Raw genomic sequence first — 16527 nt, forward strand, 5'->3', positions numbered from 1 at the left:
TTCGATCCCCGGGACCACCCATACACAAAAATGTATGCACGCATGACTGTAAGTCGCTTTGGATAAAAGCGTCTGCTAAATGGCATATCATATTATATTATATATTGTCAACATGTATTAACTGTCAAGCCTCAGAATTTCCTTAATTTGCATTACCAACCACAGCGTGACGTAGGTTCTCACCATCTTCCTTATTTTTCCTTCCTTAGTTTGCGGAAACAAAGCCATGGAGCCAAATATAAACGCAGGATACTTAGATGAGTCATGCTAAGAAAATAAAATGTTACCGGATAAGAAAATGACTTTAATTGCTGGTTTCAGTTTGGCGTAGTATTGGCCATACATTGTTGAGAAGCTTTTATCAATAGTTTGCCACATAGAAGTGTTACTATTATTCATTTCCCTGGGCTTCCTTTTCTTAGTAGGTAGGCTAGTTGTATCATTGTGGTGGTGCAGAACAGGCAGTGCTAATTGTCATCAAATCAAATTTTATTTGTAACATGCGCCGAATACAACATTTATATTTACATTACGTCATTTAGCAGACGCTCTTATCCAGAGCGACTTACAGTTAATGAGTGCATACATTTTTCATACTGGCCCCCTGTGGGAATCGAACCCACAACCCTGGCGTTGCGAGCGCCATGCTCTACCAACTGAGCTACAAGAGGCCTTACCGTGAAATGCTTACTTACAAGCCCTTAACCAACAATGCAGTTCAAGAAATAGAGTTAAGAAAATATTTACTAAATAGAAAGTAACACAATAAAAAAACAATACAGAGGCTATATACAGGTGGTACCGAGTCAATGTGTGGGGGTACAGGGTAGTTGAGGTAATTTGTACATGTAGGTAGGGGTAAAGTGACTGCATAGATAATAAACAGCGAGTAACAGCAGTGTAAAATCAAAGGGGTGGGTGTGTGTCAATGTAAATAGTCTGGGTGGCCATTTGGTTAATCGTTCAGCAGTCTTATGGCTTGGGGGTAGAAGCTGTTAAGGAGCCTTTTGGACCTACAGTGAGTCACCATAATGAGTCATGTTTTTATAATCATGTCAAGAACATTGAGTCATGTTCTTGTAAACATGTTCTTCAGTTGACATGTAGCTAGGCTATTCAGTCTTTTCACAGATGTTTTGCAATGTTGATTGAACCTCTTTTAACAAATGAGAAACAGCTCTAAAAAGATGCTTTGAATGCAGATTGTTTACATTTGAACAATAAACGTTTTGTTTATCCTATGTAAATAATATTGGTGGAATAATGACGGATACGATATGTTGTTAAAAGCCAAAAATAGGCCAATATTGCCGGTAATATTGTTCAACGAAAATATTGGTTTGGCTTTACCATCAACACACTCCTTACCCTCAGTTTTATTTGTCAAATTAGCTTTCACATGGCCTTTCATGCAACAAGGACAAACCGTTCTAGTGGGACTCAATGTGTTATATTTTCATCCCCATTATCACAGCAACACCTTTCTCTGCTGTTGTCGCTTTGTGTGTTTGGTTTTTAGATGCATTGCTCCCGACCCTGTGAGTGCTGCTTTTTTTTACAGTTAGTGGTGTTGAAGTGTTTGATTCTGTTTGGTCCCATCTTCCCAACCCACTATCACAAATTATCGTGAAATAGACACCAATTACATATTTTCGAAATTTGTGACAGACACATGAAAAAGTACATTTTTCTGTGTCCTCCACACGATTTTGTTTACAGTGCATTTCAATCACAGATGAAGGCAGTAGGTTACTTAAGACGGAAACGATAGGAGGCAAGTTGGTCGGGGAAGATGGGTGGGCGTAGAACGCGAAGGTCTAGCAACCCTAACGTTCGTTGCGTGTTCGAATCATATAATGGAAAGCTTTAGCATTTGCGCTAATTAGCAACTTTGCAACTACTTACTACTTTTGAACTACTTAGCTAGCATGTTGCCTAACCCTACCCCTAACTAGGGCTGGCACGATACCAGTTTTTACATGGCAAAAATGAAAACGCAAAGCAGACCAAACTCTTTGGTCCTTTAAAAACCTGCTGTATGTAAAATATTGTGTGCTATAGCTTGGAAAATAAACAAATGTGTGATTGGATGACAACATAATGATGTTTGTTTCCAACATTAGGGCTGTTTTCCTAAAGAAGTTAAATCCGCTTTGTGTTTTGTTTCCTTGCCACAATACTAACAAGTATTGCGATACTGGTATCGTCCCGGCCCTAACCTTAACCCCTACCCTAACCTTCATACCTAACCTTAACCCCTAACCCTCATACCTAACCTTAACCCCTAACCTTAACCCCTAGCCTAGTAGCGTTAGCCACCCCAAAAAAGTACTATTTCGTGTGGCTGTCACAAATTTAGAATACGTAATTAGTGTCTATTTCATGATAATCTGTGATAGTGTGGTGCTCTTCCCTGTGGAACCCCATGGTTTGATTGGAAGACACCCTCTCTCTTGTACTCCACAGCCCCTCTCTTGCTTTCTTGCTCCAGCCTTAGTTAACCTCCCATAGGAGAGGAGCCCAAACAACTTCTATCAAATAGCAGCTAGCCTAGAACCCCAGCAGTGAAGATGAGTACTGCTGTACTGTATAATTACTTTTCTCCCTAAAACTGCTCTACTTTTGATTACAGCTTTGTAGCCTTTCTGGGCTCTTTTGTGGAAGAAGTGACTGGTATTGGAATTTAAGCATGGATGGTGCTCTCCATAATCTCTGGGAATTCATTTTGTGTGGGGAAATGGGGCATTCAGACACCCACCCATCCCTCTCTCTTTTCTGTGCACCTCTTTCTCTCACTTTTGTGTCCCTCTTTTTTTCTATCTCTTTCTCTCTCCGTTTCTCTCTCTGTTCAACATGGTGGCTGTGGTCTGTCCTGGCTTTGTTTTCCAGTGAATGGGCACATTATGGTGTACTGCTCTGCTTACCTCCGTCTTCCTCCACTGTGCTGCATACATTTCATTGCATATTACATTCTACCCTTTAAAAAACAGAAGCAGATAGAAAAACATTGTATTAATCTATCTTGTACATATGGTTTCCCATTCTTTGAGGGTATAGAGTGAGAGGTGTCAGAGAAACAAGCAGGGCCTTGATTACCCTACATGAGCACAAATCCTAATGACTAATTGATTGGGTTGTAATGGCCTGCTGCTTTACTGCGGAGCCTAGGCCCTGTTGCCTTGGCAGCTCAGTCAGTCATTCAGCTCCAGGTCTGTTGTCGTCAATGGGCTGCAGCATCACCGATGAGAAATGGACCCAAACCCTTCCAGGGCTCAGCTGAGAATACCCCGTGCCTGATCTATAGATTTGTTGTTTGTACAGAGAGGCTTATGTTTCTTTTAAAGATGGGCTTTTCCATCTCTGGCTTCCCACAGTGACCACCGGAGTGTAGCTCTGCCTTTGCCACAGTTGAGTAATGGGAAGTTCTGTCTGGTTAATTTGGTCAGCATTGCCGTATATTTGTGTGTTTGGTCACTTCTTCAGTTACTGTGGTCTGGTGTTTGACTCCCGAGTGGCGCAGTGGTCTAAGGCACTGCATCGCAGTGCTAGCTGTGCCATTAGAGCTCCTGGTTCGAGTCAAGGCTCTGTCGCAGCCGGCCGCGACCGGGAGACCCATGGGCGGCGCACAATTGGTCCAGCGTCGTCCAAGGTAGGGGAGGGTTTGGCCGGCAGGGATGTGGGTTCGTTTCCCACGGGGGGCCAGTACGAAAAATAAAAAATAAAAACAAGCAAAAAAACATGTATGCATTCACTATCTGTATGTCGCTCTGGATAAGAGCGTCTGCTAAATGACTAAAATGTAAATGTGTTTCCATAGCATCATATGATATCAGCAGTGCAATTACCAAACTGTGCTGGGAGAGGTGAGGTCATCGATTGAATATAAGAGTCCCTACTATTAACGGATGAGGGGTGTGTTAATGAATCTTGCCTTGTGCAAACCCTACACACACCTATGTCATCTCCCTTGTTCCTCTCTGTCTCCTGATATCTCTCACAGGGGAGGCTTTATTGGCTCCGTTGGCTGTTCCATTAATTAGGGCTTTGTAAACAAAAGGAATTTGATGTCCTCCTGTGCCTATGCAAGAGTGCTGGATGTTGTATGCGTGTGTTGTGCGTACCTACCGAGCTTCTGTGTATTACATTTTTCTGGTAAATCAGAGCCTTTTTGGCATGAATCACATTTACAGTTTGTACACCTGTGAATGCCTTCCTTTGCTTTGATAATATTTTAGATTTGCATACATTTGCATTCCCAAGTGAGACATTTTTAATCCTTAAGCCTTTAGATCTCAATAGCATTCTAGAATGCTGCTGTAGATTTCTGAGAATTTTCAAGATAAAGCTAATTTTCTGACACATTTCAAACAGACATAGCTCAAAAACAAAGAACAAATGATAATTACAAGTTAACTTAGTTGTAAAGAGCACAACCTCTTCTTTAATATGACACCACATTCATGTCAACAGGAATAACACTAATTTTGTCTTCCATTGTGTAAAGACACTCACTATTAACACTCAACACAACAAAAAACCCTACAGTAGTACAGTTCACTAAATTACTGATTCAAAATGTACCAAGTATAATATATTATACTTATCAGTGGCGCAACTTTCACTGGGGAACGGGGGGACATGTCCCCCCCACATTCTGAAATTGCATTGTTGTCCCCCCTCCAGTTTTATCATTGGAATGTGATACAGAACGAGGGAACGGTGTGCTTTAGGACCATGTGGACGCCTCCGAGCAGTCGGGTAGGCTGTTTGGAGTGTTTATCCCCCAAAAATAAATAATTATGTCCACCCCACTTCTAAAACCAAAGTTGCGCCCCTGATACTTCTAAATATTATTTACTTATAAATATTTTTAAAAATAATCCAAATGTGACCAGATGACAATATTCCGAAAGTATTTTAAAACCCACACAAAGTAGGCTCTTTGATTGTCAATTATTACTTCTGTAACAATGTAAACATGTAGATAATGTCTCTCAATAAGATTTAGTACAGACTAGGCCTGACACAAAATGTAGAAATCGTAGCCTACTTTGACAACAATTCAGTGAATTGGATGTAGTGGCAAAAAAAAAAACGGACCTCTACCTCTTTTAAAATCAACTCCAAAACCCCATGCCACTGTCACTTTAGGCCCAGGCTGTGTGGTACAAAGGTAAATGGTGGGATTTGGGGCAGACACACTCCATTGAAATGTAGGCTCCCCTCTAGGGTGTGCCCTCCCTCTTCCCCCTCTGCTTCTTCCTCTCCCTCTGCTACCTCCTCTCCCTCTGCTCCCTCTCCATGTTCCACTCTCCTCTTCCTCTCTCCCTCCACTCTCCTCTCGCTCCACTCCTCCCTCCTCGCTCCACATCTCTATCCATCCAATCATCTCTAACTCCTTTTACTTCTTGCCTTCTGCTGCTGAGCCCTGACTCTCCACATCACTTCCCTTGCTTTCACTGACCTAGAAGAACAGAGTGGGAGAGGAGCAATCTCTCCCTCTCACACTGTCTCTCTCCTCTTTCCTCTTTATTTTTGTCAACCATACACACTCTTCCTAATAATCACTTCTTAGGGGTTTCCATAATAAATTGTGTGATACAGTTACACGCCTCCCATTCCACACACACTCACTCACTGACTCTCTCTCTCTTACACACACACACACACACACACACACAGTATCATCATGATGCTACACAGCACTTTCAATCAATCAATCACATCAACTATTGTTTATTTATTTAGGATGTTGAAAATAAAAGATTACAAAGGTGACCCTATGCAATTGAGCCAAACAGGTTTAGAATAATTCTTCATGCATTTTGATGGGCATAGTTAGCTGGTTGTCTTTTGTAGGGAAAGAGTGAGGAAAACAAGGCAATGTATAGCCTATGAATATCTGTACCTAGCAAACATGACAAACCATGACCTAAACCCAACGGAAAAACACAAATTACTCTAATCTCCATTTAGGTGGCTAGTTAGCTGGTTGTCTACAGTTGAAGTTGGAAGTTTACATACAGGTTGGAGTCATTAAAACTTGTTTTTCAACCACTCCACAAATTTCTTGTTAACAAACTATAGTTTTGGCAAGTCGGTTAGGTTACATCTACTTTGTGCATGACACAAGTAATTTTTCCAACAATTGTTTACAGACAGATTATTTCACTTATAATTCACTGTATCACAACTCCAGTGGGTCAGAAGTTAACATGCACTAAGTTGACTGTGCCTTTAAACAGCTTGGAAAATTCCAGAAAATGATGTCATGGCTTTAGAAGCTTCTGATAGGCTAATTTACATCATTTGAATCAATTGGAGGTGTACCTGTGGATGTATTTCAAGGCCTACCTTCAAACTCAGTGCCTCTTTGCTTGACATCATGGGAAAATCAAAAGAAATCAGCCAAGACCTCAGAAAAAAGATTTGTAGACCTCCACAAGTCTGGTTCATCCTTGGGAGCAATTTCCAAACGCCTGAAGGTACCACGTTCATCTGTACAAACAATAGTACGCAAGTATAAACACCATGGGACCACGCAGCCATCGTACCGCTCAAGAAGGAGACTCGTTCTGTCTCCTAGAGATGAACGTACTTTGGTGCAAAAAGTGTAAATCAATCCCAGAACAACAGCAAAGGACCTTGTGAAGATGCTGGAGGAAACAGGTACAAAAGTATCTACATCCACAGTAAAACGAGTCCTATATCGACATAACCTGAAAGGCCGCTCAGCAAGGAAGAAGCCACTGCTCCAAAACCGCCATATAAAAGCCAGACTACGGTTTGCAACTGCACATGGGGACAAAGATCGTACTTTTTGGAAAAATGTCCTCTGGTCTGATGAAACAAAAATAGAACTGTTTGGCCATAATGACCATCGTTATGTTTGGAGGAAAAAGGGGCAGGCTTGCAAGCCGAATAACACCATCCCAACCGTGAAGCACAGGGGTGGCAGCATCATGCTGTGGGGGTACTCTGCTGCAGGAGGAACTGGTGCACTTCACAATATAGATGGCATCATGAGGAAGGAAAATTATGTGGATATATTGAAGCAACATCTCAAGACATCAGTCAGGAAGTTGAAGCTTGGTCGCAAATGGGTCTTCCAAATGGACAATGACCCCAAGCATCCTTCCAAAGTTGTGGCAAAATGTCTTTAGGACAACAAAGTCAAGGTATTGGAGTGGCCATCACAAAGCCCTGACCTCAATCCTATAGAAAATGTGTGGGCAGAACTGAAAAAGCGTGTGCGAGCAAGGAGGCCTACAAACCTGACTCAGTTACACCAGCTCATTCAGGAGGAATGGGCCAATATTCATCCAACTTATTGAGGGAAGCTTGTGGAAGGCTACCCGGAACGTTTGACCCAAGTTAAACAATTTAAAGGCAATGCTACCAAATATTAATTGAGAGTATGTAAACTTCTGACCCACTGGGAATGTGATTAAATAAATAAAAGCTGAAATAAATAATTCTCTACTATTATTCTGATTTTTCACATTCTTAAAATAAAGTGGTGATCCTAACTGACCTAGGACAGGGAATCTACTTGGATTAAATTAGTTTAAATGTATTTGGCTAAGGTGTATGTAACCTTCCGACTTCAACTGTATATGGCTAGCTAGTGAAAGTGACAGCTGAGGTTGATGCTTTGCAAGCACAGCCCAAATTTACTTCCACACACAACTTTTCTTGCCTGACATATACAGTGAGGGAAAAAATGTATTTGATCCCCTGCTGATTTTGTACGTTTGCCCACTGACAAAGACATGATCAGTCTATAATTTTAATGGTAGTTTTATTTGAACAGTGAGAGACAGAATAACAACAAAAAAATCTAGAAAAACGCATGTCAAAAATGTTAGAAATTGATTTGCATTTTAATGAGGGAAATAAGTATTTGACTCCTCTGCAAAACATGACTTAGTACTTGGTGGCAAAACCCTTGTTGGCAATCACAGAGGTCAGACATTTCTTGTAGTTGGCCACCAGGTTTGCACACATCTCAGGAGGGATTTTGTTCCACTCCTCTTTCCAGATCTTCTCCAAGTCATTAAGGTTTCGAGCCTGACGTTTGGCAACTCGAACCTTCAGCTCCCTCCACAGATTTTCTATGGGATTAAGGTCTGGAGACTGGCTAGGCCACTACAGGACCTTAATGTGCTTCTTCTTGAGCCACTCCTTTGTGCCTTGGCCGTGTGTTTTGGGTCATTGTCATGGTGGAATACCCATCAACGACCCATTTTCAATGCCCTGGCTGAGGGAAGGAGGTTCTCACCCAAGATTTGACGGTACATGGCCCCGTCCATCGTCCCTTTGATGCGGTGAAGTTGTCCTGTCCCCTTAGCAGAAAAACACCCCCAAAGCATAATGTTTCCACCTCCATGTTTGATGGTGGGGATGGTGTTCTTGGGGTCATAGGCAGCATTCCTCCTCCTCCAAACACGGCGAGTTGAGTTGATGCCAAAGAGCTCGATTTTGGTCTCATCTGACCACAACACTTTCACCCAGTTCTCCTCTGAATCATTCAGATGTTCATTGGCAACCTTCAGACGGGCCTATATATGTGCTTTCTTGAGCAGGGGGACCTTGCGGGCGCTGCAGGATTTCAATCCTTCACGTCGTAGTGTGTTACCAATTGTTTTCTTGGTGACTATGGTCCCAGCTGCCTTGAGATCATTGACAAGATCCTCCCGTGTAGTTCTGAGCTGATTCCTCACCTTTCTCATGATCTGTGGATAGGTGTCTTTTATACAGGTAACGAGCTGAGATTAGGAGCACTCCCTTTAAGAGTGTGCTCCTAATCTCAGCTCGTTACCTGTATAAAAGACACCTGGGAGCCAGAAATCTTTCTGATTGAGAGGGGGTCAAATACTTATTTCCCTCATTTAAAATGCAAATCAATTCATAAACATTTTTTCTGGATTTTTTTGTTGTTATTCTGTCTCTCACTGTTCAATTAAACCTACCATTAAAATTATAGACTGATAATTTCTTTGTCAGTGGGCAAACGTACAAAATCAGCAGGGGATCATATACTTTTTTTCCTCACTGTAGCAAGCATTTTAGGCCGTTTCCATATGAATTACATCGATAGAAACCAGAGATAAACACTGCAACTATTTCCATGAGACAGAGAGCAATCATTCAAGCTCCTGCTCCACCGCTGATGTGCTCGCTTGTACCAACCAAATGGTAATGACAGGACTTGCTAATCTTCAAGCTATTCCCCAAGTTTTACAGCATCAAACATCGACAACACCAAACATATATCTGCTGTTTACTTATTTCACTCACCTCGACATCATCGCTTTCAAAGTGTAAGATACAGATACTTTTTTTTAAAGGTAGGGGCGTGGGTCAGAAAACCAGTCAGTATCTGATGTGACCACCATTTTGTCTCATGCTGCGCGACACATCTCCTTCGTATAGAGTTGACCAGGCTGTTGATTGTGGCCTGTGGAATGTTGTCCCTCTCCTCTTCAATGGCTGTGCGAAGTTGCTGCAGTGTAGATACAGCCTGTTCCACAGTGAAAAGTTGTGGCCGCTTCGGCACCTTCATTTTGAGTAATGACAGCATACGCTGTTTCTGGTTGATGACAACAGTCACACGAATACGACAACAGGTTGTTAGCAAGTTAGTTTTGCATTATTTTTGTGAAATCCATAGATTAGGGCCTAATGAATTTATTTAAATTGACTGATTTCCTGATATGAACTGTAACTCAGTAAAATGCCAGTAACTTTGAAATTGTTGCATGATGCGTTGATATTTTTGTTCAGTGTACATTTTGACTGGTCATGCTTATTGGTCTATAGGATAATTTGCATAATTTTGTGGAATTAAATTGGCGCTTTTACAGTATATTCGTTATGTGTCTTATTTATCACACGCTTGCAGCATATAGAGACTGAGCCTTTCAGCAGAAAACCGGTCAGACACCGCAAAAGCTGCTGCTACAGCATCTCAAACAGCAAATGCATAGGCAACAGAAGGCAGGCTTCATCAGCGTGTCACACACCACTTTGCAATGAGCTGGAGGCGGTATGCATTTTGAAAACATATAATTGTTTGAAACTTGAACATTTTACTACATATTATGAGGCATGTCTTACCTTGGTTCAAAGTAGTCTAGCCAAAATCAGACCATATCCATGGAGGCAATTATATTATATCAACATTCTTTCATTTTCCAGTAGCCAAAGGCACATTTCTAGTCATATTAGCAACCCATGCAAGTTGTTGCATATTAGATTTCCCCTCTTTCTAAAATTCTAATGGATATTTTCATCTCTCACATGAAATGGCTCGCATATGCGGTGTGCTTTGACAAGTGTTTTCCCGTTAATTGCATTATGGAACAAACATTCGTGCGTAGCCTACTGCCTTGCAATGTGAATAAATAATAGTTTAATCAACATGTTAAGCTGAATGTCTGATCCGTTGCATCAGACTCATTTGCTTTTTAACATTTTATTTATGTAGCCTAGGCCTACTGGTTGTATGAATTTGATCTACTGTCTCTCAACTGTCTCAGATTATATTTGGAATAGACTATTTATTTCTCAACAAGCTGACCAATAGAATAGGTAAACGATTCTACTATGGGGGATAGTAGAACATATTAGGGCTGACCCCATTTAGTCGACTGGTCGATTGTTTGGTTGATAGGCTGTCGAGCAGCTGCAACAAAAATGTATTGATTGACACGTCTCAGTGGACCGTTAATTCCCATAATTTCTCATTTACAGTGTTTGTTTGGTTACCATAATTTCTGATAATGTATTCCATATATTATTATTATTATTTTTACAACTTTTACAGTTCTCACTGTTGAAGTGGGCACGTTGTTTTCAAAAAGCACAACCTAGGATGCACTTGTAAGAAACAGGTTTTGGTTTATTTCATTCCATTTACGAGTTTTTTCATTGTTTTGTTTGGAGCACTCCTGTCAATGTTGAGTAAGGACGCGCACCTGACTATGCATAGAATAGAAGTACGTCTAGGCTACCTGGCCTGCGCGCAAATGTAGGCTTATACAGTGGGGGAAAAAAGTATTTAGTCAGCCACCAATTGTGCAAGTTCTCCCACTTAAAAAGATGAGAGGCCTGTAATTTTCATCATAGGTACACGTCAACTATGACAGACAAATTGAGATTTTTTTTTTCTCCAGAAAATCACATTGTAGGATTTTTAATGAATTTATTTGCAAATTATGGTGGAAAATAAGTATTTGGTCACCTACAAACAAGCAAGATTTCTGGCTCTCACAGACCTGTAACTTCTTCTTTAAGAGGCTCCTCTGTCCTCCACTCGTTACCTGTATTAATGGCACCTGTTTGAACTTGTTATCAGTATAAAAGACACCTGTCCACAACCTCAAACAGTCACACTCCAAACTCCACTATGGCCAAGACCAAAGAGCTGTCAAAGGACACCAGAAACAAAATTGTAGACCTGCACCAGGCTGGGAAGACTGAATCTGCAATAGGTAAGCAGCTTGGTTTGAAGAAATCAACTGTGGGAGCAATTATTAGGAAATGGAAGACATACAAGACCACTGATAATCTCCCTCGATATGGTGCTCCACGCAAGATCTCACCCCGTGGGGTCAAAATGATCACAAGAACGGTGAGCAAAAATCCCAGAACCACACGGGGGGACCTAGTGAATGACCTGCAGAGAGCTGGGACCAAAGTAACAAAGCCTACCATCAGTAACACACTACGCCGCCAGGGACTCAAATCCTGCAGTGCCAGACGTGTCCACCTGCTTAAGCCAGTACATGTCCAGGCCCGTCTGAAGTTTGCTAGAGTGCATTTGGATGATCCAGAAGAGGATTGGGAGAATGTCATATGGTCAGATGAAACCAAAATAGAATTTTTTGGTAAAAACTCAACTCTTCGTGTTTGGAGGACAAAGAATGCTGAGTTGCATCCAAAGAACACCATACCTACTGTGAAGCATGGGGGTGGAAACATCATGCTTTGGGGCTGTTTTTCTGCAAAGGGACCAGGACGACTGATCTGTGTAAAGGAAAGAATGAATGGGGCCATGTATCGTGAGATTTTGAGTGAAAACCTCCTTCCATCAGCAAGGGCATTGAAGATGAAACGTGGCTGGGTCTTTCAGCATGACAACGATCCCAAACACACCGCCTGGGCAACGAAGGAGTATTTCAAGGTCCTGGAGTGGCCTAGCCAGTCTCCAGATCTCAAACCCATAGAAAATCTTTGGAGGGAGTTGAAAGTCCGTGTTGCCCAGCGACAGCCCCAAAACATCACTGCTCTAGAGGAGATCTGCATGGAGGAATGGGCCAAAATACCAGCAACAGTGTGTGAAAACCTTGTGAAGACTTACAGAAAACGTTTGACCTGTGTCATTGCCAACAAAGGGTATATAACAAAGTATTGAGAAACTTTTGTTATTGACCAAATACTTATTTTCCACCATAATTTGCAAATACATTCATAAAAAATCCTACAATGTGATTTTCTGGAGAAAAAAAATCTCATTTTGTCTGTCATAGTTGACGTGTACCTATGATGAAAATTACAGGCCTCTCTCATCTTTTTAAGTGGGAGAACATGCACAATTGGTGGCTGACTAAATACTTTTTTTCCCCACTGTATATGACCTGCCTTGTTTGCTAAACACAGGTGTAGGTATACATTTAAATGTCTCATTGACACACATCCCTCCCTAGATGGAATTGCCCATCAACCAAATCCATGTTTTGAATAATTGTTGTTAATCAGACATTAGCTAAACATATTCAAGCGTTATACACTGTCTCACTCCCCTGGTACTTCTGTCTCGCTCTCTGGAATCCTGTTATCATAGTCTAATCATATTTAGGGCCGGGACAATAACAGTATCGCAATGCTCATTAGTATTGTGGCAAGGAAACAAAACACGAAGCGGATTTAACTTCTTTAGGAAAACAGCCCTAATGTTGGAAACAAACATCATTATGTTGTCATCCAGAGACATATTTATTTTACAAGCTTAGGGCCCTATAAAATCTGCGTTGCAGAGAACGCCGACGGAATCACAGAATCCAGACATTAAAACGGAATTGAACAATATTCTAAAATGTGTTGAATTTATTAGTAGGAAATCAACTTAATATATTGAATTCATTAGAAAATGCATTAATTTGCCCATGTGAATCCTAAGACATGGACAAAATGCATCACTAATTCGTATTTTCATGCAACTTTCTGAAACTGCACAGGAATGCCCCTGTATGTGTGTATGTGTGCAGTGCACGCATATGTCTACATTTCGTGTAGCCTTTAGTGATGATGCTATTGATAACCTTCTTCTGGTAGAGATGGAAAGGCTTTCCCAAAAACCTCAAATGTTAACTACAAAGTAGTCTATGGCTACCTGGCAGAATGATGATATGATTATTTGCATCAATCCAATCGCTCTTTGTTTTGCAAACTGCAATCACATGAGCACTACAACAACACCGCTTAACCAAACAATGGTATCTTCCTGGTGCACACTTGCATTAAAGGGTAACTACACCCACAAATCTAAATTTCTTCAATTTTTCCACGACCTCAAAAATGCTCTGCTGATGTGGTTTAAACATTATTCTGGACTTAGAACATCCAATTTTGTTGTGTGTATATATATATATATATATTTTTTTTTATATATATATATATATATACAGTGAGGGAATAAAGTATTTGATCCCCTGCTGATTTTGTACGTTTGCCCACTGACAAAGACATGATCAGTCTATAATTTTAATGGTAGGTTTATTTGAACACCGAGAGACAGAATAACAACAAAAAAATCCAGAAAAATGCATGTAAAAAATGTTATAAATTGATTTGCATTTTAATGAGGGATATAAGTATTTGACCCCTCTGCAAAACATGACTTAGTACTTGGTGGCAAAACCCTTGTTGGCAATCACAGAGGTCAGACGTTTCTTCTAGTTGGCCACCAGGTTTGCACACATCTCAGGAGGGATTTTGTCCCACTCCTCTTTCCAGATCTTCTCCAAGTCATTAAGGTTTCGAGGCTGACGTTTGGCAACTCGAACCTTCAGCTCCCTCCACAGATTTTCTATGGGATTAAGGTCTGGAGACTGGCTAGGCCACTCCAGGACCTTAATGTGCTTCTTCTTGAGCCACTCCTTTGTTGCCTTGGCCGTGTGTTTTGGGTCATTGTCATGCTGGAATACCCATCCACGACCCATTTTCAATGCCCTGGCTGAGGGAAGGAGGTTCTCACCCAAGATTTGATGGTACATGGCCCCGTCCATCGTCCCTTTGATGTGGTGAAGTTGTCCTGTCCCCTTAGCAGAAAAACACCCCCAAAGCATAATGTTTCCACCTCCATATTTGATTGTGGGGATGGTGTTCTTGGGGTCATAGGCAGCATTCCTCCTCCTCCAAACACGGCGAGTTGAGTTCATGCCAAAGAGCTCGATTTTGGTCTCATCTGACCACAACACTTTCACCCAGTTCTCCTCTGAATCATTCAGATGTTCATTGGCAAACTTCAGACGGGCCTGTATATGTGCTTTCTTGAGCAGGGGGACCTTGCGGGCGCTGCAGGATTTCAGTCCTTCACGGCGTAGTGTGTTACCAATTGTTTTCTTGGTGACTATGATTCCAGCTGCCTTGAGATCATTGACAAGATCCTCCCGTGTAGTTCTGGGCTGATTCCTCACCGTTCTCATGATCATTGCAAGGTGTGAGATCTTGCATTGAGCCCCAGGCCGAGGGAGATTTACAGTTCTTTTGTGTTTCTTCCATTTGCGAATAATCACACCAACTGTTGTCACCTTCTCACCAAGCTGCTTGGCGATGGTCTTGTAGCCCATTCCAGCCTTGTGTAGGTCTACAATCTTGTCTCTGACATCCTTGGAGAGCTCTTTGGTCTTGGCCATGGTGGAGAGTTTGGAATCTGATTGATAGATTGCTTCTGTGGACAGCTGTCTTTTATACAGGTAACAAACTGAGATTAGGAGCACTCCCTTTAAGAGTGTGCTCCTAATCTCAGCTCGTTACCTGTATAAAAGACACCTGGGAGCCAGAAATCTTTCTGATTGAGAGGGGGTCAAATACTTATTTCCCTCATTAAAATGCAAATCAATTTATAACATTTTTGACATGCGTTTTTCTGGATTTTTTTGTAGTTATTCTGTCTCTCACCGTTCAAATAAACCTACCATTACAATTATAGACTGATAATTTCTTTGTCAGTGGGCAAACGTACAAAATCAGCAGGGGATCAAATACTTTTTTCCCTCACTGTATATATACATATTTTTTGCGAAAACCTGAAAAACACAGGGAAAAACAGAAACCTGGAAAAACTAAACGGAGAAAACAGAATTTGGGAAAAAACAATCAGGTAAAAAAAAAATATATATATAAATCTATGGCCCTTCAAGCTATAGCACACAATATTTTACATACAGCAGGTTTTTAAAGGAGCAAAGAGTTTGGTCTGCTTCGTGTTTTCATTTTTGCCATGTAAAATTATTCTGTACTGGTATGGTCACAGCCTTATTCATATTTATTAATGGTATCAGGCCCTCCACCCTGCTACGCTGACTGGCTGGAACCACACGTTCATCATTGAGTCTGTTTATTAGTGCTGAGCGATTAGTCGTTTTTGAGGTCAGTTTGGTTTCGGTTCCATTATGAGAAATAATCACAGGTTTCGGTTTCAATATAATTTTTTAACATTAAATTTATTATGAAATAATGACATTACAATGATTTTAGAGCTTTTTAATGGAAATTCCAAAGCCAAAAATAGTGAACATTCAATTGCCAAAACATTGAACATTTTCCATTGTCTCTGTCAGGTTCAAATTGGGTAGACGTCAATAGAATAATAGGAAACTACTATGAAACAATAAAATATTTCAGTTGTGTGTATTACTTATTGGATGACTTTTATAATTGTTCATTCCTTAAAGTAATCATCTCATCTCTGCTCAGACAGTAACAGTCAGCCATTCAGGCAATTTGTCTTTATGGGCTCCCCTTACTGTATTGTCTTTAGTCATCCTATTTAGCTAGCCTGCCTAAGTATGCTACAGAGATGTCTGACCGCACCTGCAATTTCAACCTCTAAATGTCCGGCTATGAAAAGCCAAGTGACATTTACTCCTGATGTACTGACCTGTTGCAACCTCTACAACCACTGTGATTATTATTTGACCCTGCTGATCATCTATGAAAGTTTGAACATCTTGGAGAAGAATCTGCCCTTAATGGCCATGTACTGTTATAATATCCACCCGGCACAGCCAGAAGGGGACTGGCCACCCCTCAGAGCCTGGTTCCTCTCTTGGTTTCTTCCTAGGTTTCTGCCTTTCTAGGGAGTTTTTCCTAGCCACCATACTTCTACTCTGTATTGCTTGCTGTTTGGGGTTTTAGGCTGGGTTTCTGTATAGCACTTTGTGACATCTGCTGATGTAAAATGGGCTTTATAAATACATTTCATTGATTGATTGATCTGACTAAATCATTTTACTAGTT

At 41.1% G+C, this 16527-nt stretch overlaps 1 protein-coding gene and 1 non-coding gene across 3 annotated transcripts in view; one reads left to right on the plus strand and one right to left on the minus strand.

Annotated features, from left to right (window-relative positions):
• Positions 1-16527, plus strand: part of LOC121570369 (bifunctional heparan sulfate N-deacetylase/N-sulfotransferase 2) — a 180358-nt gene that overhangs the window by 29764 nt on the left and 134067 nt on the right. The gene's annotated exons all lie outside the window — the stretch shown is intronic.
• Positions 599-672, minus strand: trnaa-cgc. Its single transcript has one exon. It is a non-coding gene; the product is annotated as a tRNA-Ala (tRNA).

Source organism: Coregonus clupeaformis, chromosome 1, assembly GCF_020615455.1.
Source record: "Coregonus clupeaformis isolate EN_2021a chromosome 1, ASM2061545v1, whole genome shotgun sequence".
In the NCBI taxonomy this organism is placed as follows: Eukaryota; Metazoa; Chordata; class Actinopteri; order Salmoniformes; family Salmonidae; genus Coregonus; species Coregonus clupeaformis.